This window comes from Temnothorax nylanderi, unplaced genomic scaffold (genome assembly GCF_030848795.1).
Source record: "Temnothorax nylanderi isolate EJ_2023f unplaced genomic scaffold, tnyl_v1.0 TNYL_tig0353_pilon, whole genome shotgun sequence".
In the NCBI taxonomy this organism is placed as follows: domain Eukaryota; kingdom Metazoa; phylum Arthropoda; class Insecta; order Hymenoptera; family Formicidae; genus Temnothorax; species Temnothorax nylanderi.
Genome location: NW_027249415.1, coordinates 151,535 through 177,500, shown reverse-complemented (window position 1 = coordinate 177,500; position 25,966 = coordinate 151,535). Strand labels below are relative to the sequence as shown.

Below are 25,966 nucleotides of genomic sequence, written 5' to 3'. Positions count from 1 at the left end.
GTATGTTAATACTCAAGAATATTGCAGAATGGTCAGTACTGTGCCTATTAGTTCTTACAGTACTGGCAGTACTATCATGATAGTACTCCGAATATTAATCTGATAAAGTACTGACCACTTCAATACTTTGAAGTACTAATGAGTATTAGTGCTTGTAGTACTGCCGGTACTGTAAGCACTGACAGACACAGTACTGACCATTCTGCAGTATTCATGAGTATTAACATACTAATACTCTCAATACTACGAGTACTGATCACTCAGTACTGAGTACTGATTGCTAGTACTACTTTTTCGTAAGGGATTAAACATCGAATAGTCTTATTTATATTATAATGAAGTTATTAAAAACCATTTTTAATTTGATTTGAAAAATCGTGGTTCAAGGGTGCCCACTCTCCCCTACTGCGCCTGTACACACGTTAGTATCCCACGAGTATTCGATAAGTACTAAAAGAATACTGGAGGGAGTACTGGAGGGAGTACTGGGGGGAGTACTGGAGGGAGTACTGGAGGGAGTACTGGGGAGAGTACTGGGGGGAGTACTGGGAGGAGTACTGGAGAAAGTACTGGAGGGAATATTGGAGGGAGTACTAGAGGAAGTACTGAGAAGGGAGTACTGAATGAGTATTGGATGAGTACTGGGAAGGTGTACTGACGAAGTCAGTATGGTCGAATTTAGTAGTACTTTCAGTACTTATGTCTCCAGTACTTTCACCAATACTTTTTCCAGTATTAAAACCGGTACTACTTTTTCATAAGGGGATACTGATCCAATTAATAAAAATCATGAAATGTACTTCGTACGTGTTAGAGGTGTTCCGACAAAATCCAAAATTGTTTGGGAGGAATACGTAGATCGTAAAAAGGTACACAAGGCTTTAACGTGGCTCAAACGTAACAATCCTTTTTACAATAATATAACACTCTCAGAAACTCACGATGGATTATGTTTAGAGAAACTGGATAATAATGAATTTGAAACACAAGAGACGGAAAATGATAGTGAATCTGTTTTGGATAACGAACAAGAATTGAGTCCAACAGTTCCAATGGAAGAAACAAAAAATAACGTAGACGCTACTTCAAATAATCAGCGTGAAGCGATGTTAACACAGATTCTTGACGAAAGTCAAGATAATTATTACGAGCAATACACTATTTATCCTTTATATGAAAAAAAATCATGTGAAAGTGCTACTGCCTTACATCAAATGTTAAAAGTTCAAGATTTGCCCTTGGACAATCGTGAGAAAGCTTTAGATCTATTGTGTTTTCCAGATTTATTTCCTTTTGGTGTTAATGGACGACACGAAACTAGACAGGTTAAACTTCACAGCCATGAATTTATTAAATGTTGTTTGACATCCAAACATTCACAATTTAGATTAAGTCCACAATTCTTATTTTTCTTGTTAAATGATGCGAATATTCGTCAATTAAGTCGTGGTATTTATCATAAATTGTATACAACTTGTAACGGTTGCGTTTTCCCGCTCGGAGTTAGCTCGCCGGGCCAGGAGGAGAAAACGTGGAGACACTGGTTGGTTTCACAATATTTCTTTATTCCTTATTCTCTACTTTGCAATACAAAATGATGGAGGGTGTGAGTGTAAGTGCTTGGGTGTGTGTTGCTCCGCTGAGCCGCTGTGTACGTGTGCGGGGTGAATTCGCGGACAAGAGACGGAGGCGCGGTTGCCTTAAATTCGCGGGCAAGAGACGGAGGCGCGGTTGCCTTAAATTCGCGGACAAGTACTTATCGCTAGATTTATGACTACGCGGACGGATTCGCGGAGGCACGGTTGCCTTATGCGGACGGTCAGGTGGTCGGGAGCTCACTCGGGGGCACCCGAGCGAGCGGCCCGTACACCGGGGGCACCCGGTTTGAAGACGGGGGCACCCGTCTTCCGTACGGCGGAAAGGGTCGGGGGCGCCCGACCCAGCGGCAGGAGAGGGCAGGTAAACCAACCGGGGGCACCCAGCTGGGAGGCCCGTACTCTGGGGGCACCCAGGTGAGAACGGGGGCACCCGTTCTCTGCACGGAGGACGAGGTTGGGGGCACCCAACCTGGTTAAGCGGTCTCGGAAAGTGGTCGTGTCGGGAGCAGGAGCTGGACAGGACTGGTGACTCGAGTCGGCTCGAGTCCCCTATTTATACCCCGAGTGAGAGCGGTGGGGGGCTGCCCCACCGCCCGGGCACAGGAACACGTGTGCCGTGACGCTGGGCACGTGTTAGAAGGCCGTCAGGGCCATAGCGCTAGTGACGAATACGCGTATCGTCACAAACTGATTTACGAGAACGTTATACGGCTAAAGTATATTTACAAGCATTGCAGAAAGGTGATATGGAATCTGACTTGAGTTCGATATTTGCCACTTTAAGAAATACGGAACAATACTGGCGTAGACCAAGAAGTGATTTAAATGCTATGACGCAAGGACACGGGCCTGCGACATGGTTCTTTACAGTTAGTCCTGGTGAATGGATGTGGGATGATTTAGGTGCATATATTCGTGAAGTAAATGGATGGCCTAACTATTCGACGCCCATTAGTGTACTCGTTGCTAAAGATCCCGTGTCGACGTCGAGGTTTCTTGATAATAAATTCAAAGCGCTGCTTGATTTTATTTGTTCCAAAGATCACCCGATCGGAGAAGTAACACATTACTTCTGGCGACGAGAATACCAAGGTAGAGGTATACAACATTTTCATTTATTAATTTGGATTAAAGACGCGCCAATTAGCGGTAAATCTTCTGTTGAAGAGGTTTCTAAATTTATTTTGCAACATATAAGTTGTAAAATGCCAGATCCAAATCTTTCACCATTGTTATACAGGCGAGTCAATATGTATCAACGACACAAACATAACGATTATTGTCTTCGTTCTAAAAAAGCAGGACGTAAAACGACTCGCGTCTGTTGTTTCGGATTTCCTCGTCCAGTTACAGACACGTTGATTCTGAGAGATGTCATAAGTTCGATAGCAGGTAGGAAACGATTAAAAAATAGAAGTAGGCTTTATGACCTTCCTCGAACAGATACTGAAACCTGTATAAATGATTATAATCCTATCATTCTTACTGCATGGAAAGGAAATATGGATATACAATTTATCGGTGAAAAAGCATCGCTGCTTACTTGGTATATTACTAAGTATATAAATAAACCAAGAAAGAGTGAAATATCTGATGTTATCTTTGATAGTAAAAATAAGAAAGACGAATCATTGGCGAGCCGTCTTTGGAAGATTGCTTTTCGAGCCATGAGTAATAGAGAATGTGGAGCTCTTGAAGCTGCTGATACATTGCTAGGTAATCCTTTATATGGGACTGATCGAAATACGAGTATTAGATGGTTAGATGTTAATCAGATACGACATAGAAAAGTTAAAACCTGTAAGGAAATTGAAGCTCTTGATGGAGATTCCACAGACATATTTTGTCCAATAGATGATCATTATCCACGGAGACCGGAAGAACTTGAATCCTTGTGTTTATATGAATTTGCACAGCAATATGATATTACAAAAATCAAACAACGAAGTAAAAATATTGAATTCTACAAGATGAATAATGGTTATTGTCTGAAACGACGACAGCGTAACTATATTATTAATCACTATAAATATGATGTCAATACGCGGCCGGAAAATTATTTCTTTTCATTACTGCTTATGTTTAAACCATGGCGGAAACTGGAAGATCTTAAAAATGGATGTGATACTTATGCAGAATCATTTCACAAGGGAAAGTTAGATCTTGAGAAAGCATTGGATTATCGTGAAAAATCAGAGGAATTTCAAAAAGCATTTGAAACTGCGAAGCAATTGGTTCAGCAACGTTTAGATGATTTAGAAAAACAGCACGAGTCTCAAGATGATCCTGATAATCCAATAGGTGTTCAAAATATTGAGGCTCGTGAAGCGATGCAAGATTTTAAGGATCTTGGTGAAAAATTAGTTCAGGTAATCGATGTATCTGAAATGATTTCAAATCTGAACGCAGATCAAAGAAGAGTAATTGACGATGTGATCAACACCGTAACATCGCCGGATAATAAACAATTACTAAAATACGTTAGTGGAGAAGGAGGTACTGGCAAAAGTTTCTTAATTAAAACAATTAAATGCTGGATAAAACAAAATCTCAACAAGGATACCGCTATAGTAGTACCTACTGGTATAGCAGCGTTCAATGTCGATGGTTTGACAGCTCACAGACAGTAGCAGTTAGTCGTTGCACATGGTGGTACTCCCAAGTATACACAATTATCTGATCACGTTTTGAAAGTTTTACGGGCAGAGCACAAAGACGTTATTCTTATTATAATTGATGAAGTGTCAATGATATCTAATTTAACTTTAGCGTATATACATTTACGACTATCTCAAATATTCAATACCACTGAAGATGGTTGATTTGGTCAAAAGCATATTCTTTTATTTGGAGATCTGCTTCAATTACCTCCTGTACGTAAAAATTTTGTTTTTGTTCGATTATCAAAGAAAGAAATTGATAAATATATTGGCTCTATAGCGTCTACAAATTTGTGGAAAAATTTTAAATATGACGAATTAACGATCAATATGCGCCAGCAAGGAGATGAATCTTATCGTGAATTACTCTCGAGAGTTCGTATTGGTTTATTGACAAAATCTGATTTTGAGATTCTCGAAAAAAGAAAAATATCTTTTAAAGGCGAGTCTTTCGAAACAAGATTATAGGAATTATGTAATTTTATTGATAATTTGCCATCTGATACCGTTTGTTTACTGCCTCCTTGTCATATGTGCGATGTTCTTAACACTGCAATGTTAAGTCGTATTGATTCAAAAGAAATATTATTAATTGCTGAAGATACGTTTGAATGTAGTAAACATATAAGAAAGCAAGTAGTAAAGAGATTGACGGATAATGATGAAGATAATACTAGAACAGCTGGACTTTCAAGACAAATTACAATTAAAATTGGAGCTAAAGTCATGATAAGACGCAATATTGATGTCACTTTGGGCCTTGTAAATGGTACAATTGTTACAGTTATTTCTGTTGTGCAGGATACAGATTATGTAGAAAAGATAAAACTTCTTTTACCGTCTGGTTTGGAGTATTTTATTGAAAGAGTAAGTGTCAAGTTTCAAGTAATGGATATGGATAAAGCGTATGTTGTTAGAAAACAATTTCCATTATCTTTGAGTTATGGCATCACCATTCATAAAAGCCAAGGATTAAGCTTGCGAAACGCTGTTATAGATATAGGTAATTCTGTATTTAGTCATGGTCAAGCATATGTTGCGTTATCCCGAGTAACATCTCTGAATGGATTGCATTTAATTAATTTTGATCCGTTATCTGTAACAGCTAGTGATAGAGCTATTACCGAATATAATCGGCTAAGACGACAATTTATACCACAAGCACAAATGATTACTATTTCAAAACAACGTTTTCGAAAAGTAAAAGATGTTCCGTGGACATTGTCGAAAAGCATTGCTTCCGTTCAAGAGTCACATCAAGAAGCTCGACAAAGTACTGCTTGGGAGATACGTGCTTTTCAAAATACAGATAAAGATTCGCACTGTACAAATGCAGTATTACAATGCTTATTGCATTTAAGTATTATTAGAAAAAAATTGCTTAATATTAAGAAACAAGATGATTTAAGTAAATTAGCACAGCGATATGAAAGTAATATGCAAAATTTGAATACTGATGCAATACGGAAAAGTTTAGAAGAATACTTTTCGATTAAACAAGATGCCGTCGAATTTCTTACTGCTATTTGTACAAAATATGATTATGTAAGAAATCTGGTAGAGCATCAAGTTACTTGTACTAGTCGGTGCAAATCATGTGGTAATACAAAAGTTATTATTACTGATAACAATATAGTTGTCCAAATTTCTATTAAAAATTTGAAGAAAAAATGTGATCTTAATGATTTATTAAAGACTACATTTTCACATTGGTGTCAATCACATGACAAATCATGCGAACATTGTGCAGGAAATGATATAATGTTTAAAAATGAATTAACGTTGACAAAAGAAATAGTTATTATTCATTTAGTTTTGTTTTCATTACAAGATAATAAAGTAATAAAAATACCACAAAAATTTAATTTAAATGGCATATCAACAGCTAAAGTATTAATAGCTAAACAGCAGTATAAAGTAATAAATGCTATATTTCATGATGGTTCATGTATTGAGAATGGCGATTATACAAGTATGTGTAGAGAAGGGACATCTTGGACTAAAATTGATGAGGGAAAAAAATGATTAAGAAACGAGAACGATGGCCTACAGGTGCTAGAAATATTTATATATTATTTTTACAAAAAGTTGATAATAAAAATTAAGCAACTATTATTAAATATAAATACACATTTTACATAAAAACAATGTCCAGCAATGTATTTTCATGATTAGCAATGATATTCTAAACCAAATTCACTTGCATTTTATCCCTTATTTATTAAAATTTACATATCAATGACTGTATTTTAATTATAAAAGACCATGAGAGTGGTGGTGAGATTAGAAATAATAGTCTGTAACACCTTTAGCTTTACAATCTGTACATTCTGTTTATAAGAGATATACTCTTTATAAGATAAGATGCGTAACACTACAAAATGCATGATATCAGTACAAAATTACCTTTTTCAAAAAGGTAAAAAAAAGCGCCAAGTACACGCATGGTTACCTCGGAAAAACTAAGTAATAGTATCATTAATTTTAAATTAATAAAATCCAAGTGGTACTTAATATGTTTATATTATTAGCATTATTCAAGCTAGATTGCGATTATATCTTGTATCGTAAAATATATACGGCTTATAGAGCTTTACAATCTGTACATACTGTTTGTAAGATAAAGATATACTGTTTCTAAGATGCGTAACACTACAAAATGCATGATATCAGTACAAAATTACCTTTTTCAAAAAGGTAAAAAAAGGCGCCAAGTACACGCGTAGTTGTTACCTCGAAAAAAAACCAAATGGTAGTATCATTAATTTTAAATTCAAAAATATTAATAGAACCCAAATGGTACGTAATATCTTTGTACCTCGAAAAAACCCAAAAGTGGGTGGGTAGTATCTTTATTTAAAAAAAATTAAAACCCAGGTAGTACATATAACTTTGTGTGTATTCCCATTTAAGAGTTTTTCTATTCTAACCCAGGTAGTAGTAGCTTTAATTTTTCTTAACATATTATACCTCGAAAAAACCTAAGTAACAAGTGGTAGACGTAATCTTTGTATCTCGAAAAATCTAGAAAAAACCTAAGCAGTAGTATCTTTACCTCGAAAAAAAAACAAAGTGGTAGTAATATACCTCGAAAAAACCTAAGTAACAAGTGGTAGACGTAATCTTTGTATCTCGAAAAATCTCGAAAATACCTAAGCAGTAGTATTTTTATTTCCAAAAAGTTATAACTCAAGTGATACACATCACAAAATTACGTTACCTTATCAAAAATGAGTCGCGCTTCAAGTGATCTATTACAATTACAAAAAAGAAATGATATCTCTTTTTAAATTATAGCGCCAATTACAGAGAGAACATACACTGAGAAAAAAAATTTGTCAATCCCAAGAAATATTTAGTCCGATACGTTCAACTAAACATTTTAGTTAGTTAACTAAACATTAGTTCAATTAATTCTTGATTAAAGAAAAGAAATAAATTGTTGAAACAACTAATATTTAGTTAACTAACTAAAATGTTTAGTTGAACGTATTGGACTTAATATTTCTTGGGATTAACAATTTTTTTCTTAGTGTATATATAGCCTCAAAAAATAATTGTTGTTGCACTACTTTGAAAAATCTTTATATTGTGTCAATTAGAAAAAGAATGTATGATAACAATTTTATAAGATTAAAAAATTTTATTTATATTTAAATACAAAGTTCATTTTCAATAGAATAAAAGATTGAATCATGAAGAATTACAGAGGTAACAGTACAAAATATAAATATTTTATTATATTTAAACCCAACAAGGGAATACAAGGTATTTAAATACAAAGTTTATATATGTATTTTAAAAGATTTAATCGCAAAGAATTACAGAGGTAACAGTACAATATACAAAATAAAAATATTTTATTAAAATACATAAATTTTTCTTATAAAAAAACTTGGCGCTGCTAGAGAGAGAGAGAGAGAGAGAGAGAGAGAGAGAGACATTTTACAAATGTAAATATTACTAACAGAACGTTTCTGTGTGCGTAAGTGTCGAGGGAAGAACGCTGGTGTGTGTGGCTATGCGCTTGCTCGCAGTACCGACCCCCACCATTTCCGGTCTTCTCTCGCTGTCTCTCGCATGGCTCAGTGGGACCACGCAATCACGTAGTACGACACCGCACAAGTACAATCGTTTTAATTTCAGGTAATTTTTTTTTATTTAATAAATATTATACACGTAAATATTTCTAAAATTATTTTTGTATAATTACCACTAACCCTTATGAAAAAGTAGTACTGGTTTTAATACTGGAAAAAGTATTGGTGAAAGTACTGGAGACATAAGTACTCAAAGTACTACTAAATTCGACCATACTGACTTCGTCAGTACTCCTTCCCAGTACTCATCCAATACTCATTCAGTACTCCCTCCAGTACTCCCCCAGTACTCCCACCAGTACTCCCTCCAGTACTCCCTCCAGTACTCTTTTAGTACTTATCAAATAATCGTGAGATACTAACGTATGGTACAGGCGCAGTAGGGGAGAGTGGGCACCCTTCCCTTATAAAAAAGTAATACTGGTTTTAATACTGGAAAAAGTATTGGTGAAAGTACTGGAGACATAAGTACTCAAAGTACTACTAAATTCGACCATACTGATTTCGTCAGTACTCCTTCCCAGTACTCATCCAATACTCATTCAGTACTCCCTTCAGTACTTCCTCTAATGTACTCCCTCCAGTACTCCCTCCAGTACTTTCTCCAGTACTCCCCCCAGTACTCCCTCCAGTACTCCCACCAGTACTCCCTCCAGTACTCCCTCCAGTACTCCCTCCAGTACTCTTTTAGTACTTATCGAATACGTGGGATACTAACCTGTGGTACAGGCGCAGTACTTGCGCAGTACTATCCAAGTAGAATAAAAAGTCAAGATGATATCAAAATAACGTCATATTGATAGTTTAGTGTGTTAATTTAGTATTTTATTAATTTAGTATTTCCAAGATACGTTACGAAAAAGTAGTACTAGCAATCAGTACTCAGTACTGAGTGATCAGTACTCGTAGTATTGACAGTACCCAATCAGCAAAGAAATGTTTTTAAAAATATTTTTAAAAACATTTGGAAATAGTTATTTGTGTAACAAGTGCGGGAAGTTGAAAATTGGACACGGGTGCGGAGTGGACGCACGAGCCGAAGGCGAGTGCGATCACCCCACGGTGTAAGAAAGGAAGGTGATGCCACGGCTCTCTGTACGCTGACGCCCTTATTGAGGAACTTCTAGTGCTTCTCGCGAGGAGGCGCTAGCGGCACGTAGGCCACGTCTGTGCTTGTATACGTAACCATAAATGATTTAAACTGAAGCACGGTGTAAGAAAGAAGCATTAAAAAAATACTTTCTAAAGCAACAAAGCTTTAAAATTTAAAACAAACATCAGTTGAAAAACAAAATATTTTATTCCAACGACATAAAATTTAACTATAAAATATTCCATAAAATACCATAACAGTATTAAATTAATTTGTACATAATCTCGATAATTTCTTTCTTTCTCGAGAAACTTTTTTAGTTTTGCGATTTTCTTGTTTTGCAAATTGTCGCATTCGAAGAGTTATGTAATAATGAATGCAATATGATAAAATGTCACTTTTATGCTCATTACAAGGAAATTCCAATTGAAAACAAAAAAAATCATTCTCGATTAAATCGTTTAGCGTTTTTTGATAAACATTCGAATTGGTAATGTTTTTCGCGAAAACATTTTCAATTTCTTTAAATAACCGAAATATTTTTATGTTTGGATGAATAAGTTTTCCTCGAGTTCTTATATTAACGAGATGTGCTTCTGAAAGCTGTCTTATACCATTGTCACTATCATATGCAAAAGCTTTACGACAGTTTTCACAAACTGTTTTTTTCAACATTTTTTTGCATATAAATCCTGTTATATAGTAAATTATGCAATCTACTATGTCAGCCATTGCGTAATCATTGTCAATTATATCGTCACATTCCCAATCTGTATACATAATTAAATCATCCATTTTTTTTTTCAAATTTTTTACGTGCATTTCATGAAAAGAGGTCTTCGTCGATGAAAAAACAGTCTTGAATTCTTCCATTGTTATTTTTGGTTGATTTTCTTTTTCATGTGACAAAAAGTGACAATTTCCAAATTTTGGAGGTCTCAAAATTTTATAAATTGATAATAAATGATATAATTGCATAAATGTTGGTAAAGTCGGATGGTCATTTTGACTATTAGCTTGTCTGATTATGCCGAAAAATCTCTGAAAAAATTTTTATTGAAACAAAATGTTTAAAAGACCGAAGGAATTTATTTGAAAAAAAGTGCTTACTTCTAAACAGTCTTGATTCAACTTTGCTGTTAAAACGTATTTGAAATTACATGTAGTCAGTAAATATTCTGTCAATGCAATAGTCGAATGCAATGTCACGCGTAAACCTTCTGCTGTTTGATGCGACAGGAAATGAATAGGAGTAATAGTTGCTGTTAATTCTTTTTCCCATTCATCGAGCCAGATAATGGTTTCACGTAACACCTAATCATATAATACATTCCTAGCTTATTATTTCTCTATAGAATCATATTACGTATCATAGAATTGAGATAACGTAGAAAAATAAGTACCTTTAAATCTGAGCTACCAATTTTTATACCTTCTTTCGAGAATTTTCGATTTAAGGCATCAAAAAGCTGATTTATTCTTTTCGTAAATGAAATAGTGGCTTCACAGCCAATAAAGTCAGGGTGGTTTCTAACAAGATAGCTTTTCAAACCATCACCAACAGCGTTACTGAAAACCTAATAGATAGGAGGAATTTTAATTAAAGCCATAGAACAATGCAGCATTTACTGATAAAACAGTCTTAATGAAAAATCAAATGTACTTGAGTTGCAAAAGATACCCGCATTTTCGCGGTATTTGTAGGGTTAATATGGTTTTCTGTTAACTTGGGACAAAGTCTGAGATTTGCAGGAAGTTTTTTATCCTCTTTAAATAGATTTTCATAGAATCTCCACTCAACTTCTTGTCCATTTATCTGAGAAATAAATAAAAAAAATATTGGAACATAAAATATTAAAGAGAATATTAGAGAAAAATTCATGATAGTAATGAATACCTTAAATTTTTTTTTATTAAAAAGATTATTCCGTATACACTTTATAAGATGAGGAGCATCCGAAAAAGCATACACAACTCGAGAATCGTCGACAGGATTTTGAAAAAAGTATTTTGGAGGTGTAACTGTCCCTTCTTTTTCATTTATCTTCAGGTTTCCACTTATGCCTAACTTAGTCCATAGCTTTCTATTAGTTGACGCCCCATCACAGATTATACCATGAACTTTTCCACCAGCTTTTTCAACTTCAACGATGGCTTTTAATACCAATCCGGCCAATGCATCTCCGGATGTTGCACCTTTACATGCAAACATTCCGATAGGTTGATGGAATGCATGCTTTACCGATGAAAACATGAATACTAAAGCATGATCGGCTTGTACCATAGCATTCGAAACACCTGCAGGACAATTTTCCGTGCCAAAATCAATCAAACCATCGAATTTCATATTTTTTACGTTGACTTCAAGACTCGCTCTCAGTTGTATCTCGTCAAATGTTAAAATTCCATGTCGAGCATCTTCTGGAAGTTTTCCCAATTTTATTTTAAATAAAGTGAAAAACTTCTCATCAAAACCACACCCTGTATTAGAACTACGAAGGTATCTGCAGATAGTTGACTTAGAAGGTAGTGGTAGAATTTTATTTTCTCTAAGCATGTTGTACGTTGCCGTACTCCGAATGTGTAAGAGTAAACATGTTAGCATCCATTCGTTACTGTATCTATTATTTGTAGAAGATTTTTTTCGTGCAGTTGAAATGCATTCTCTAATCAATACAACCTAAAAAAAAGAAGAAAGCGGCACAATACAAGTAGCATGCAAGAATAAATTTTCAATGAAATAAAGGAAAATGTGATGAAATAAAAAACCATGCTAAAGAAATTTATACGATGGCATATAGGATTCATGAAAACCCAGCAGTGATTACAATTAATATATTGTTTTATTTTCTAATATTAACTATAAAAAAGTTTATATTACTTCAATAAGATGTATATATTTTAATAAGGTGTATATATTTTAATAAGGTGTATAATTAATAAAATGTACAATTTAATAAGATGTATAATTAATCAAATGTACAATTTAATAAGACGTATATTTCTTACTCCCTCGATACATATAATATTTGTTTAATGAAATAACCATTACTTTTCGAATTAAAATAATTCTCATTATGAAATGTATCAAATTTTTTAAAATCATTTTACATCTGTAGACGCAGAAGTATCTTGAGGTTAAGTAATTAAAAGAAATTTTGAATATTTACAATTCATTAACATTGAAAATTCTTTACGAACATAATGTCGAAGGCTTTACAATTATATTTAATGATTTCGTAAATAATCGAAACACAAATTTATCCGCTTACTTGTGATTCTGGTAGATTCAGTTTTTCAATTTTTTTCTCCAAACTTTCAGTTTCAATTTCATCCATTTTTTTATGCAATTCCTCTATATATTCTGTTATTTGCTTGATTTTTGTTTCTTTTCTTGTTAGCTTTCGAGCTCGCACTCGAGCTCTTTTGTAAAGTAATTGTACTTTGTTTTTTGTCGTTGGTGATAAGACAAGTCGTTTTTTAGAAGTACGTTGGCGATCAATATGCTGTTCAAATATTTTGTGTAAAGATACACAGTACTGACATACACTGCCCTTCGTTACAACAATTGGACAATAGTTATGTCTCCATTTGTTATTTTCATCTTTATATGCACACTGAGGATGTATTTTCTTAAATGTTGCTACTTTCGGGCCACCAGAACATACTATCGTCTTATCTACTTCTATTAATAAATTTTCCAAATCCTCTTGACATTTGAGATCACTTACACGTTCGACAATATTCTTTTGGCCTATGAATACTTTTACATGAAGTTGATCATCCAAGATTACCTATTGAAAAAATTAAATTGTTTTAATTAAAGATATTTTTGTTTATGACAAAAATTCAGACCTCACCTTTTTAGTATAAACTGGAACTTTGTTCTCCCCACGCGTCGGTGTTGATGCAAGTTCTAATTTTGAAAAGACTAGTATTGGAGGTTCCAATGATTTGTGAAGGTTCCATTTTACCCCAGGTTGGTTAATGTGGATTTCATTGGCACATATTTGTTGAAAGAGAGATTTAGAGCCATTTAGATCGTTTTTGTCAATTGCGTTGCAAAGATTAATGGTTGGTTTAACAACTTCATTCGATGTAATTAAATGTAATTCGCTATTACTGGTTACTGGCGTATCTTTTTCAGTGTCAATGGCAGATTCATTGGTGTCTGATTGTGATTTTGTATTCTGTAAGACTGTCAAATTTGTAGGGAGAGTTGAAAATTTTGATATGCTTTGTAATTCTTCTGTCGGGTCCTGAGATTCTTCTATTACTGCACTTGTATCAATTTTGGCTAATTTCATCGGAGGCTCGTCAAAATTCAAAATTGGCATTGCTCCTTTGATAAGTGATTTCTTTGAAAAGCGTTGCTAAAACCATGCATATATGATACTGAGTATCGGTTTATAACAGTTTCTGAAGATTTATTTGAATGATACATTTAAAGAAACTCACCTGAAAAATAATTTTCCCATCTTCAGCGATAATTTTTTCCGATTTTATATCATTTTGATTGAAATGTTTTTCACAAATACAGGATTTTTCATTCAAAACACAACCTAGCCTTTCCGACCACACTTGAATATTATTTTTGGGCACTGAAAAAATAGTAATTTTTTCGTGTTCATGACGTCGATGGCCACTTTTACAATGCAAAACTGCACATCTTCGACCCATCTTGTTTGAATAAAAAATGCAAGAATTAACGGAAAACACGATCTACAAATGAGGTTAGTGACCTGTACCATCTGTACTGGTTGGACCACGGTGCATACCCACACAAATACCTAATGTCTGTGTGGCCTACGTGCTGCTAGCGCTGCTGGCGGATTTTTGTGGAACCTCCTCAGTAAGTGCGTCAAGCTCTCACAATAGAGAGATAGGCCGTGGCATCACCTTCCTTTCTTACACCGTGGATCACCCGCACGCGTGTCCAATTTTTAACCCGCACGTGTTACACACACTAATTTATATCACACGTGCGTGGAAAGTGGCCCGTGGTAATATCTCATTACCGCACTGTTTCGAGTGGTGTTGGCTATTTGTCGCACAAAAAACACGCGCGTAATGGGCCACTTTCCACGCACGTGTGATATAAACATTTTTGAAAACATTTTTAAAAATGTTAAAAATAATGTGTTAACAGACCTTTTTTTCATTGAAAAAACATTTATTTTAACATTTAAAAAAACATTTTTTTAATATTTGAAAACGTTTATTTTAACGTTTAAGAAAAATGTTTTTTTAATGTTTAAAAATGTTTATTTTAACGTTTAAAAAGACTTTTTTTAGTGTTTAAAAACGTTTATTTTAACGTTTAAGAAAGTGTTTTTTTAATGTTTGTGACGTGACATTTGTCGCGTCCTCCACCCAGACGGTAGCTCGGCCGAGGGGAAGGTCGGGGATGGCGCCTCGGCCCGAGTCGGGGGAGGGCAATTTGCGTTAACTAATCTTTTAGCTAAGTTCCGTAGGGAAAACCGGTGGTGCCGGAGAACGAGATCAGCGAGAAGATGTAATGACGAAAGTCGCGACGAGGGAAGGACGGGCGCAGGGAGGACGCACGGCGGAGTGGTCGGCCGACGGGCGGGCTACCGGGACCTGCCGCGAAGGAAGCGCCGAAAACGCCTCGCACAGCACGATACGGCCCCGCCGCAGCAGAACTACGGGCGTGCCACCGCGACTGCAGCGCGGGTGGACGACCCAAGCACACCCCGACGGCGACGAGAGGGCCGAGCGGCGCCGCAACGGCCTGGCCAGCCGGGCGGGAAACCGCGAGGGGCCCACGCACGCACGCCGCAGCTTACTCGAACGGCCCGCGGAAAATAGCGGGAGTCGTCGGTAGCGTCGCGAGCAGGGCGACACACACACAACCAATCGGCGGGGCGGAAGGACCGCGGGCGTGAGGGCGCGCGGGGGCCCAACGTAGTTCCGCCGAGCCGACCGCTCCACACTGTCGAATCAGCCGTTAACGAGGAGCCATCCCAGGACGAGCGCCCCGACGCCGCCGAGCCGCAGCGAGCAGCATTTGTGTAAGATCTCCACTCCGGTGCCACCACGTAATTAAGGGCTCGATCTCGGTCGCGACCAGGCGCCAGTAAATGTCAATACCGATTCGATTTACCGTGTGAATCGGCCTGATTAACTGTTGCCTGTAGATACCGGCTCCCGTTGCGTGGGCGCCGGTCAGCTGATCGCGGCTATTAGCCGGAACCGCGGGCGCGTGGCCGGCCGAGATCGTCGCCAGAGAACTTGTTAAGAGCCCTCCTCGAAGACTCGCGTGATCGACAGTCAATTCGCGGTCGGTGTATTGGGTATTTCGTGAATCGTGAGCAGGGACGTGCCGCGGGCGGCGCGTTCCGGCCGGTACGGCGTTTAGTGTTGCGTATTTGTGAGTACCGGTGCTCCTCGTGCGCGGGGGAGTGCCGCACGTTTCGAGAGATATTGCGTCGGGCATTGTGCGTTGCACCGCGGGCTTCACGGAAGTTTTGCGTCACGCGTGTGGGCCAGTGCCGTCGCGTTAGCTCGCGAAGGAATTTCGCGAGCGTATCGGATAACGTTGCGTGTTTGTGAGTTCGCGTCTCGGGTCTTCTGCCGTACGTGTGAGAATTATCGCGTGTCCGAGTTTACGGTATCGCGTATATTGCGTGTTCGAGTTTACGGTATCGCGTATGCGCGGCCGACTGTGCATTCGTGTTTGATATGTAGCGCCGGGGTTTTGGGAAGGGTTGCGTATGCGGAGTGAGGATACTTGCACGGAGCAAGTTACCGCTCTTCCGCGACCGTACGGGTTGAGAGTGCCGAGCTCGCTTAAAAGCCTCGCGGGTATTTTACGCCGTCCGTTCGGACAAGCCTTATCGCGCTCGCTCGAAGGGAGAGAGCCTCGCGGACATGCGGCGATCACGCACCTCGTGCGTGCGTTAGGCGCCGGCTCTATTATCGCGGTGCTACCGAACATCGGTACCGCCTCCGATCCTGAATTCCGACCATACTGTGCATTATGTGAAATATATCTCTATCGTTATTAATTTATTTTGTGTGTTGATTGCGTTACGCCCCCTCTCCACCGTCACCCTCGTATCACGGAACTGCGCCCTGAGCTCGCGCCGAGGTCGTAAGAACGAACATTGTCGAGACGTGGTGCGCGTCTATAATCGCACCTGGCGCCCAATCAAAAGGTATCGATAAAGATCCCGGATACGGAAGTTACGGTAAGAGATTTGACACGGTTGTCCTCCTCGAGCTATCGCCTGGTCATTAGACGGGTAATTTGCAGCCGCGCCCCTTCGGCCGGCGAGACCGCAAGAAATCGGGTTGCATGTTAAAAAAACGTTTATTTTAACGTTTAAAAAGACATTTTTTTAATGTTTGAAAATGTTTATTTTAACGTTTGAGAAAATGTTTTTTTTATGTTACAAAAACATCTATTTTAACGTGTTCTAAAATGTTCTTTTAACGTTTGAAAAACGTTAATTTAAGATTTGAATAAATATTTCTTTCACATTTAAAAAGTTTGTTTTAAATATTTGAAAAACAACATCTTAAAAATTGTTTTTTTATATATTTATATTATTAGTTGTATAAAAATCTTAGTATTCGTATTAAAAGAACATTTTTCAAACGTAAGATGTTTTTCAAACATTTAAACAACCTTTCAAATGTGAAACAATTATTTTTTAAATCTAAAATAAACGTTAACGTTTTATAAACGTTAAGAAACATTTTTTATTTATAAACTTAATTGTGTGCTCATTGATAGGCTTTAAAACAACAAAGTACTTTATTAAAATTGAAAAAATAAATGTTAAAATTTTATTTTTCTCATTATTTTATTTGAATATATTTCTATACAAATATCTATATATTATTTATATATAGATATTTATATATATGGGACGTTCCATGTCAACCGGGACAGGACCGTCTCCAAAATTCTATTGAACCGATTAAAATGGTTAAGTGCTTAAAATCTTTGTTTTTGTGTGCTTTATCAAGTACAGTGTGGTACTTTTTAAAATTGAATATGGCGGTCAAAATATGGCGCTTCATATGAGTTAAAAACACAAATCATGTGATTAAATTGTTGTTTCTAATGGAAAAAAGAGGATACATAGCTTGTGAGTAGATAGCACTAAGATTTGGATGTGTCTAAAAAAAATGGCGGATCCAATATGGCGGACAAAAAACCAAACTTTTACCAAAATTTATGAAACTCAGTATTTGGGGGTTTTTGAGGTCGCTGATTACAAATCCGTTTATGATTTTTTAAAATTCAAAATGGCGGATCAAATAGGGTAAATAAAAAACAAAATTGTTGACGAAATATGTGAAACTTAGTATTTGGAAAGCTCTCTGCGTTAACAGGGTTGAGACTGTCTTCAAAAGTAGGTTATGAAGCCCGCATTACTTTTTTTTAATTTTTTTTTAAATTTTTTATTAATTTTTTTTACTTTTTTGAATTCTTTTTGATTTTTAAATTTATTTAATATTGTATAGTAGACATAATTTGCGTTGCATCAGAGTAGCGTTTCACTTGTAATCTTTTTGTGTCAGTCGGAATGAAAGAGTGTCCATGTTGGATTTTGGTAACACTAGGAGCTAGAGAGAATCTTTTTGCAAGTTTTTTTGCGTCCTACTGTGCATTTCTTTGCTGTACTCAAAAAATGTTATGATTGCAAATTTATTTTTTGCCCAATTAAAAAGGTCATGCGATGTCAAGATTGCCTCGGATGAGCAAGCTCAATCATCCGAGGCAATCTTGACATCGCATGACCTTTTTAACCCTTAAATGCCACACCTCTCAAGAATCTCGTAAATGACACATGGGGTCTAAAAGACCCCAGCATGAAAAATGTCTCCTTACTTATTGATTTTTTGATATTTAGTTATGAACATTATTTTCAATGTTGTTCAAGGCTTAGAAAAGAGAATAAAATGCTTATATTGTTAAAATTTCAATTTCAACATAGTATAAAAAATTAAGACCGCCAACAGTTAAAATATTGGCTCCAAAATCAAAAAAATCAAAAATAATAAATAAATAAATATGAGCTCCATTTTTGGCGGGAACATTTGAAAATATATCATTGTAGAGGGTCTGGGGTCCGCTGGACCCCGGGTGGCATTTAAGGGTTAATTGGGCAAAAAATAAATTTGCAATCATAACATTTTTTGAGTACAGCAAAGAAATGCACAGTAGGACGCACAAAAAACTTGCAAAAAGATTCTCTCTAGCTCCTAGTGTTACCAAAATCCAACATGGACACTCTTTCATTCCGACTGACACAAAAAGATTACAAGTAAAACGTTACTCTGATGTAACGCAAATTATGTCTACTATACAATATTAAATAAATTTAAAAATCAAAAAGAATTCAAAAAAGTAAAAAAAATTAATAAAAAATTAAAAAAAAATTAAAAAAAGTAATGCGGGCTTCATAACCTACTTTTGAAGACAGTCTCAACCTTGTTAACGCAGAGAGCTTTCCAAATACTAAGTTTCACATATTTCGTCAACAATTTTGTTTTTTATTTACCGTATTTGATCCGCCATTTTGAATTTTAAAAAATCATGAACGGATTCGTAATCAGCGACCTCAAAAACCCCCAAATACTGAGTTTCATAAATTTTGGTAAAAGTTTGGTTTTTTTGTCCGCCATATTGGATTCGCCATTTTTTTTAGACACATCCAAATCTTAGTGTTATCTACTCACAAGCTATGTATCCTCTTTTTTCCATTAGAAACAACAATTTAATCATATGATTTGTGTTTTTAACTCATATGAAGCGCCATATTTTGACCGCCATATTGAATTTTAAAAAGTACCACACTGTACTTGATAAAGCACACAAAAACAAAGATTTTAAGCCCTTAACCATTTTAATCGGTTCAATAGAATTTTGGAGACGGTCCTGTCCCGGTTGACATGGAACGTCCCATATATATTTTTCTTTTATATGTAATATATTTATCTTTATATATTTGTCACGCGTCACCTTTTACTCTCCGAAATCCCATGTAGATAAACCCGAAAATGTTAACCTTACGTAAATGAACAAGAGCTGGTATATCCCATGTAAAATATCTTTATGGGAGATTTTTTTCCTCATCGTTCTTTTGGTTCTCATTGTTCTCATCACTATTCTCGCAGTTTTCAGAGTTATCATCGTTGTCATTTGAATGAGCCTCGTTATTGTTGCCGGTGTGTCTGTTAATGTTAAATATATCTCTTATCGTTATTCTCGAAATCAAAGTGTTCAGAGTACTCAAAATGATCAGAATTATTAGAAAATGTAGAATGGTGAGGAAGTTCAGAATGATGAAAAAGTTAAGAATAATGATAAAGTTCAGATTCTTTTTGATTATGAAGAAAATCTGGTATTACGGAACTTTGGTTTTAACGGAAGCATGTGCTTGCTGAATATGCGATTGATCGAATTTAATTAAAGAATCTGTTGAATTGAGTTTTTCTACAACTTCAACATTCACTTTCTGCCTTTTAACTTTCTTGGAAAGCTTATGAAACGGTGTTTTTTGGCATGTTCTAAAATAAACTGCAAATAAATTTAAATGTTATGTTTACATAAAATACATAGATTTCAAAATATATACTATCTTTACTCTTTAAAAACATTTATTTTTTCAGATTTTCTACTGCACAATCACTATAACAAATGGAATGTTAATGGAAAAAAATATAACTAAATTAAAAAAACTAACAGTACAAAATAAACTATAGGAAGGAAGGCTGGCTGATTTTCGAGTTATAAAAAGGTCATCAATTTAAATTTAAAAACAAAATCTCGTTTAATTAAACAAATTTTAAATACAATTAACGTTTTACGTTTCGACTTTATATACTTAGTCTTCTTCAGAAACCTGACACATAAGAGATAATACATAAAAAATAATTAAAAAATAAAAAGAAATAAAATTGCTACAGATAAAAAGGATAGAGAACAAAGTCGCATACTTAGGACTGACTTGCCAGAAATGTAGCTAAGATCTACACTATGACATAGTATAGACCTTAGCCACAATTAATGTATATGTCGTAGGCAAATGGTTATTTTAGGAAAATAGCTTCTGACTAGGCAAATGCTATCTGCCTGGCCAAATAGCTTTCACCATTTATTCTTGCTATTTTCCTAGTCAAATGCTATTTTCCTAGGCAGATGCTATTTGACTGAACCGCTGTTAGGCAAATGGTATTCCGCGAACCATGCATTGGTGCACTTCAGTCGTTGTTTCGTAAGGTTATGTTACGGTCATTCTGCGAGGTGTTTTCTTTAAAGTCGTCAATTTTAAAACCATATGTTGGTACTTAGTTTTCTTTTGTTGTTATTTACTAAGTACTGCCCTCCAGCAAATACAGTAAAGTTATTCTTACTTCGTAATTGTCATGCAGGTATTTATTACATGAAGTATCAAGGACTGGGAGAGAATAATAGACATCAGAATAATATTCAAGTAAAGAAATCGCATTTTATATCTCAAAACATATAAATTTCTACAGCCACAATAAGAAAACGGCTTAAGGGACAAGATAAACGTTGGTGCACTTCAGTCGTTGTTTCGTAAGGTTATGTTACGGTCGTTCTGCGAGGTGTTCTCTTTAAATTCGTCAATTTTAAAGCCATATGTAAGTACTTATTTTTCTTTGTTTGTTATTTACTAAGTATTGCCCTCCAGCAAACACAGTAATGTTATTCTTACTTTGTAATTATCATGCAGGTATTTATTACATGAAGTATCAAGGACTGGGAGAGAATAATAGACATCAGAATAATATTCAAGTAAAGAAATCGCATTTTATATTTCAAAACATATAAATTTCTACAGCCACAATAAGAAAACGGCTTAAGGGACAAGATAAACGTTGGTGCACTTCAGTCGTTGTTTTGTAAGGTTATGTTACGGTCGTTCTGCGAGGTGTTCTCTTTAAATTCGTCAATTTTAAAGCCATATGTAAGTACTTATTTTTCTTTGTTTGTTATTTACTAAGTACTGCCCTCCAGCAAACACAGTAAAGTTATTCTTACTTCGTAATTATCATGCAGGTATTTATTACATGAAGTATCAAGGACTGGGAGAGAATAATAGACATTAGAATAATATTCAAGTAAAGAAATCGCATTTTATATTTCAAAACATATAAATTTCTGCAGCCACGATAAAAAAAACGGCTTAAGGGACAAGATAAACGTATTTTGTAAGTATATTAATCGTTAGTTATTATGTTTATGCTGCATTAATCCCATCTTAATCCTAAATCTAATAAAGTTTTTCTTATTTAGAGGCAACATGGTAGATAAAGAAGAATATTATTTGCGGCTAAATGAAAAATATATCCAGAAAGTTAAAAAACCATGGGACTTACAAAAAATTAATGAAGTTATCGACATATTAAAAAGTTACCAAGAGAAAAAATGTCAGAACACTCCGAAGATGTCAAGCCACGAAAAATATAGCGGAAAATATGATCGCCTGGAAATATCCAAAAATTGCAAGAAAAATTTTAAGAAACATACGCTATAGATATTATTATCAATGTAAGCTTATAGGGACAAAATAATATACGCGTCTAATCAATCTAATTGCTAGTAAAGTGTTTATTGTTGTTTTTTACATAGATAGGTATTTTAAGAAGTGTCAAAATTCTGTATTTTTTAAAAACATTATTCTTTCTAATCAATTAATTAGTGAAACAAAAAACCTTAATTTAAAAAAGCATAAAGAGAAAATTTTTGCAATAAAACATCATAAACTGTCGCTTGCTTTTTAAATTTGTATTTGTTATTAATTGTATTATAAGGTTTTTATTTTTTATATAATATGTATTATATATTTTAAAACAAGACTGTGTAATGGTGTACTTATTGTTTGCAGAAATAAAAAATATACAAATAAAAATTATCAAAGTAGTATATTATTAAACATACTAAACCAACATAATGTAGGTAACAGTAGTAAGCAACACATCGGAAGCATAAATAAAAATAAACGTATCACAACTTCAAATTAAAAAATTTAAAACAAAATAAATATTCATTAATCATATTTAGATTAAAATAAACATAAAATTATGTATACCTTTAAAAAACAATCTATGCATAGCAGGTAAACAAGTAACAAAAAAAGACAAAGAGAACAGTGAGTCAAATGTAATGTACGTCTTTTCTTAGTTGTCATTGTCAATGACGTGCAATGCTCGCTTACTTAAACGAAGTAAATTACCTATCTATCAGAAAAAATAAAACCTTATTATTTATTTTGGCAAGGATTACTCGAATGACATTTACTATTGCACAAATGTTTAGACTTAAAGCAGGCACATCGTTTTGTACTGCACTGTTTCTTTGATGGTTGGCATTGACATTTTGAAAACCCTTGCCCTGAAAACATAGATTGGGAGGCGCAGGCTTCTCTTAAAGAAATAAACTGTTCTTGAGGAATGTCGCTATAATTAAAACTAATTGAAGATACAGACGTTAAGTCGCCTCTGGTAAACCAGTTTTTCAATATGCCACTTTTTGTACCTATTCTGTACACGTTATTTTTCTTCTCAACTATAATTCCTTCTAAATTCTTTTTGTCCAAGGGTCCTCTGTCAAATTTCGAGACAGCTACTGTTACGTATTTGCCAGTTTCTATTTCGTTGAAAATTGTTCTGCTTGTTTTGGTCATTTCTTCAGCACCTTTGAGCTGCCCTTCGTAAGATTTTTTTCGGTTTATTCTAATATTTTCTTCATGGACACAATGATTGCAAGTAACTTGGCTGCCAAATCCCTCGTCATTTTCGTGAGAAATACCGCAAGTAACATGCACTATTTCGCCGCAATTTGAACAAGTGTGTGCACCTGTAGTTTCGTTGCCACAAACACAGCAATATAAGACATTAGAGTTCATACTTTGGCCCTTATCAGTGTCCTGGTTTAAAGCATTTGCAGAAACGTCGATTATTATAGGTATTTTGTCTATATTTTCTTCCACATACGTTTGTATTTCATAATCTACGACTTTCTCGGTGGCAATTCCGATGCCAACATCACTTATCTCTACTTTTTGACTAGTGCCTTCTGTCCTTAAATCGACATCTTCTTCTACTACTGCATCGTCGCCATTGTTCGGTGAACTTTCTGTATTATTATTGGTAATGTTTGCGTCAATGACTTCTAAGTCCTCTTCAGTTAATATTTTATCAATAAAGTCTGATGGCAAATTTGTTGATCTTAAGCCTATTTTGGGATCTGCTCCGTACAGACTTTTATAGGGTGATCTTCCAATGATACGATGAAGCGATGTATTTTTCTGCCATTGCACAAAGTAACATCCAAGCGACCAATGAGAAGTTTTATGCTCTTCCATCCAAATTCTTAGCATTTGTTCGACATCTTGATTTGATCTCTCAACAGAACCTTGGCTTTGAGGATGCCTGGGTCGTCCATGTACAATTTTGCACTCTGGCCATAACAAAACCAACTCTTTAATTACCTCGGCAGTAAATTCTCGTCCATTATCACTTTGCAAAATAATTGGAGCGCCTTGTTCAAGGAAGATTTTAAGTAATTCACAAGCCACCTCTGCAGCTCTTTTTGTCTGTAATGGTCGCAAGTACAAAAATTTGGTAGAATGGTCTTGGTAATTTAGAAGCCATTTGTATTTCCCATCGGCGCATGATTGGAAATCAATTAAGTCAACTTGTCCTCTAACATTAAAATCTTCAGATTTTATGGGTCTAACCACCAAACCAGCATGTTTCTGCGTTTTTTTTAAATTGCAAGTCGTGCACAACTCTCCGTATATTTCAACAGCCAGTTTTGGAATATTACATTTTTTTTTTAAATTATGAAGTACTTTATCTCTTCCCCCGTGTCCTGTTGCTTTGTGTTGTTCATCAATTTTATCAAAAAACTCCTCAATTGGCGTAACATAAATAATATCATCACCCAGGGACTTTTGTTTTAAAATAACCTTTGATATACCGGATATTTCCAGGAGATCATATTTTCCGCCATAATATTTTTCGTGGCTTGACATCTTCGGAGTGTTCTGACATTTTTTTTCTTGGTAACTTTTTAATATGTCGATGACTTCATTAATTTTTTGTAAGTCCCATGGTTTTTTAACTGTTTTCTGGATATATTTTTCATTTAGCCGCAAATAATATTCTTCTTTATCTACCATGTTGCCTCTAAATAAGAAAAACTTTATTAGATTTAGGATTAAGATGGGATTAATGCAGCATAAACATAATAACTAACGATTAATATACTTACAAAATACGTTTATCTTGTCCCTTAAGCCGTTTTTTTATCGTGGCTGCAGAAATTTATATGTTTTGAGATATAAAATGCGATTTCTTTACTTGAATATTATTCTAATGTCTATTATTCTCTCCCAGTCCTTGATACTTCATGTAATAAATACCTGCATGATAATTACGAAGTAAGAATAACTTTACTGTGTTTGCTGGAGGGCAATACTTAGTAAATAACAAACAAAGAAAAATAAGTACTTACATATGGCTTTAAAATTGACGAATTTAAAGAGAACACCTCGCAGAACGACCGTAACATAACCTTACGAAACAACGACTGAAGTGCACCAACGTTTATCTTGTCCCTTAAGCCGTTTTCTTATTGTGGCTGTAGAAATTTATATGTTTTGAAATATAAAATGCGATTTCTTTACTTGAATATTATTCTGATGTCTATTATTCTCTCCCAGTCCTTGATACTTCATGTAATAAATACCTGCATGACAATTACGAAGTAAGAATAACTTTACTGTATTTGCTGGAGGGCAGTACTTAGTAAATAACAACAAAAGAAAACTAAGTACCAACATATGGTTTTAAAATTGACGACTTTAAAGAAAACACCTCGCAGAATGACCGTAACATAACCTTACGAAACAACGACTGAAGTGCACCAATGCATGGTTCGCGGAATACCATTTGCCTAACAGCGGTTCAGTCAAATAGCATCTGCCTAGGAAAATAGCATTTGACTAGGAAAATAGCAAGAATAAATGGTGAAAGCTATTTGGCCAGGCAGATAGCATTTGCCTAGTCAGAAGCTATTTTCCTAAAATAACCATTTGCCTACGACATATATACGAGTTGTCAAAAATAGAATAAAATAAGTCAAGTAATAAAATTGTTACTATTATCTATACTGTTGTTATTATTATCAAACGATATTATTTACTATTTGACAGTGTAAAATTGTAATGCATATATTAAAATTACATTAGGGCTAGAATATAAACCAGAGCCACAAGAATGAGAGCAATTCCAAGATCTCAAGACGAGAATTAACCAGATCTTACAGGACGGAATTAAGGAGTCTGGATTACTGATTGAAATCAAAGTAAGAAAAGAAAAGAAAAGAAAAGAGAGGGGGGACTCTGCATTTGTCTACGAGATCAATTCTAGGGCTAGAATATAAACCAGAGCCACAAGAATGAGAGCAATTCCAAGATCTCAAGACGAGAATTAACCTTGCAGAGC

At 35.2% G+C, this 25,966-nt stretch overlaps 2 long non-coding RNA genes across 2 annotated transcripts; one reads left to right on the top strand and one right to left on the bottom strand.

The window, feature by feature from the left end:
* The first annotated feature begins 20,866 nt into the window (after window positions 1-20,866).
* On the top strand, window positions 20,867-21,919 carry LOC139781670 (uncharacterized). Its single transcript, XR_011720617.1, has 4 exons — window positions 20,867-21,094; window positions 21,187-21,420; window positions 21,513-21,664; window positions 21,750-21,919. It is a non-coding gene; the product is annotated as an uncharacterized lncRNA (long non-coding RNA).
* A 2,317-nt stretch (window positions 21,920-24,236) lies between these two features.
* Window positions 24,237-25,202, bottom strand: LOC139781662 (uncharacterized). The gene is made up of 3 exons (XR_011720616.1): window positions 24,975-25,202; window positions 24,732-24,882; window positions 24,237-24,646 (listed from the first exon to the last, which is right to left on the bottom strand). It is a non-coding gene; the product is annotated as an uncharacterized lncRNA (long non-coding RNA).
* Between the last annotated feature and the right edge of the window lie 764 nt (window positions 25,203-25,966).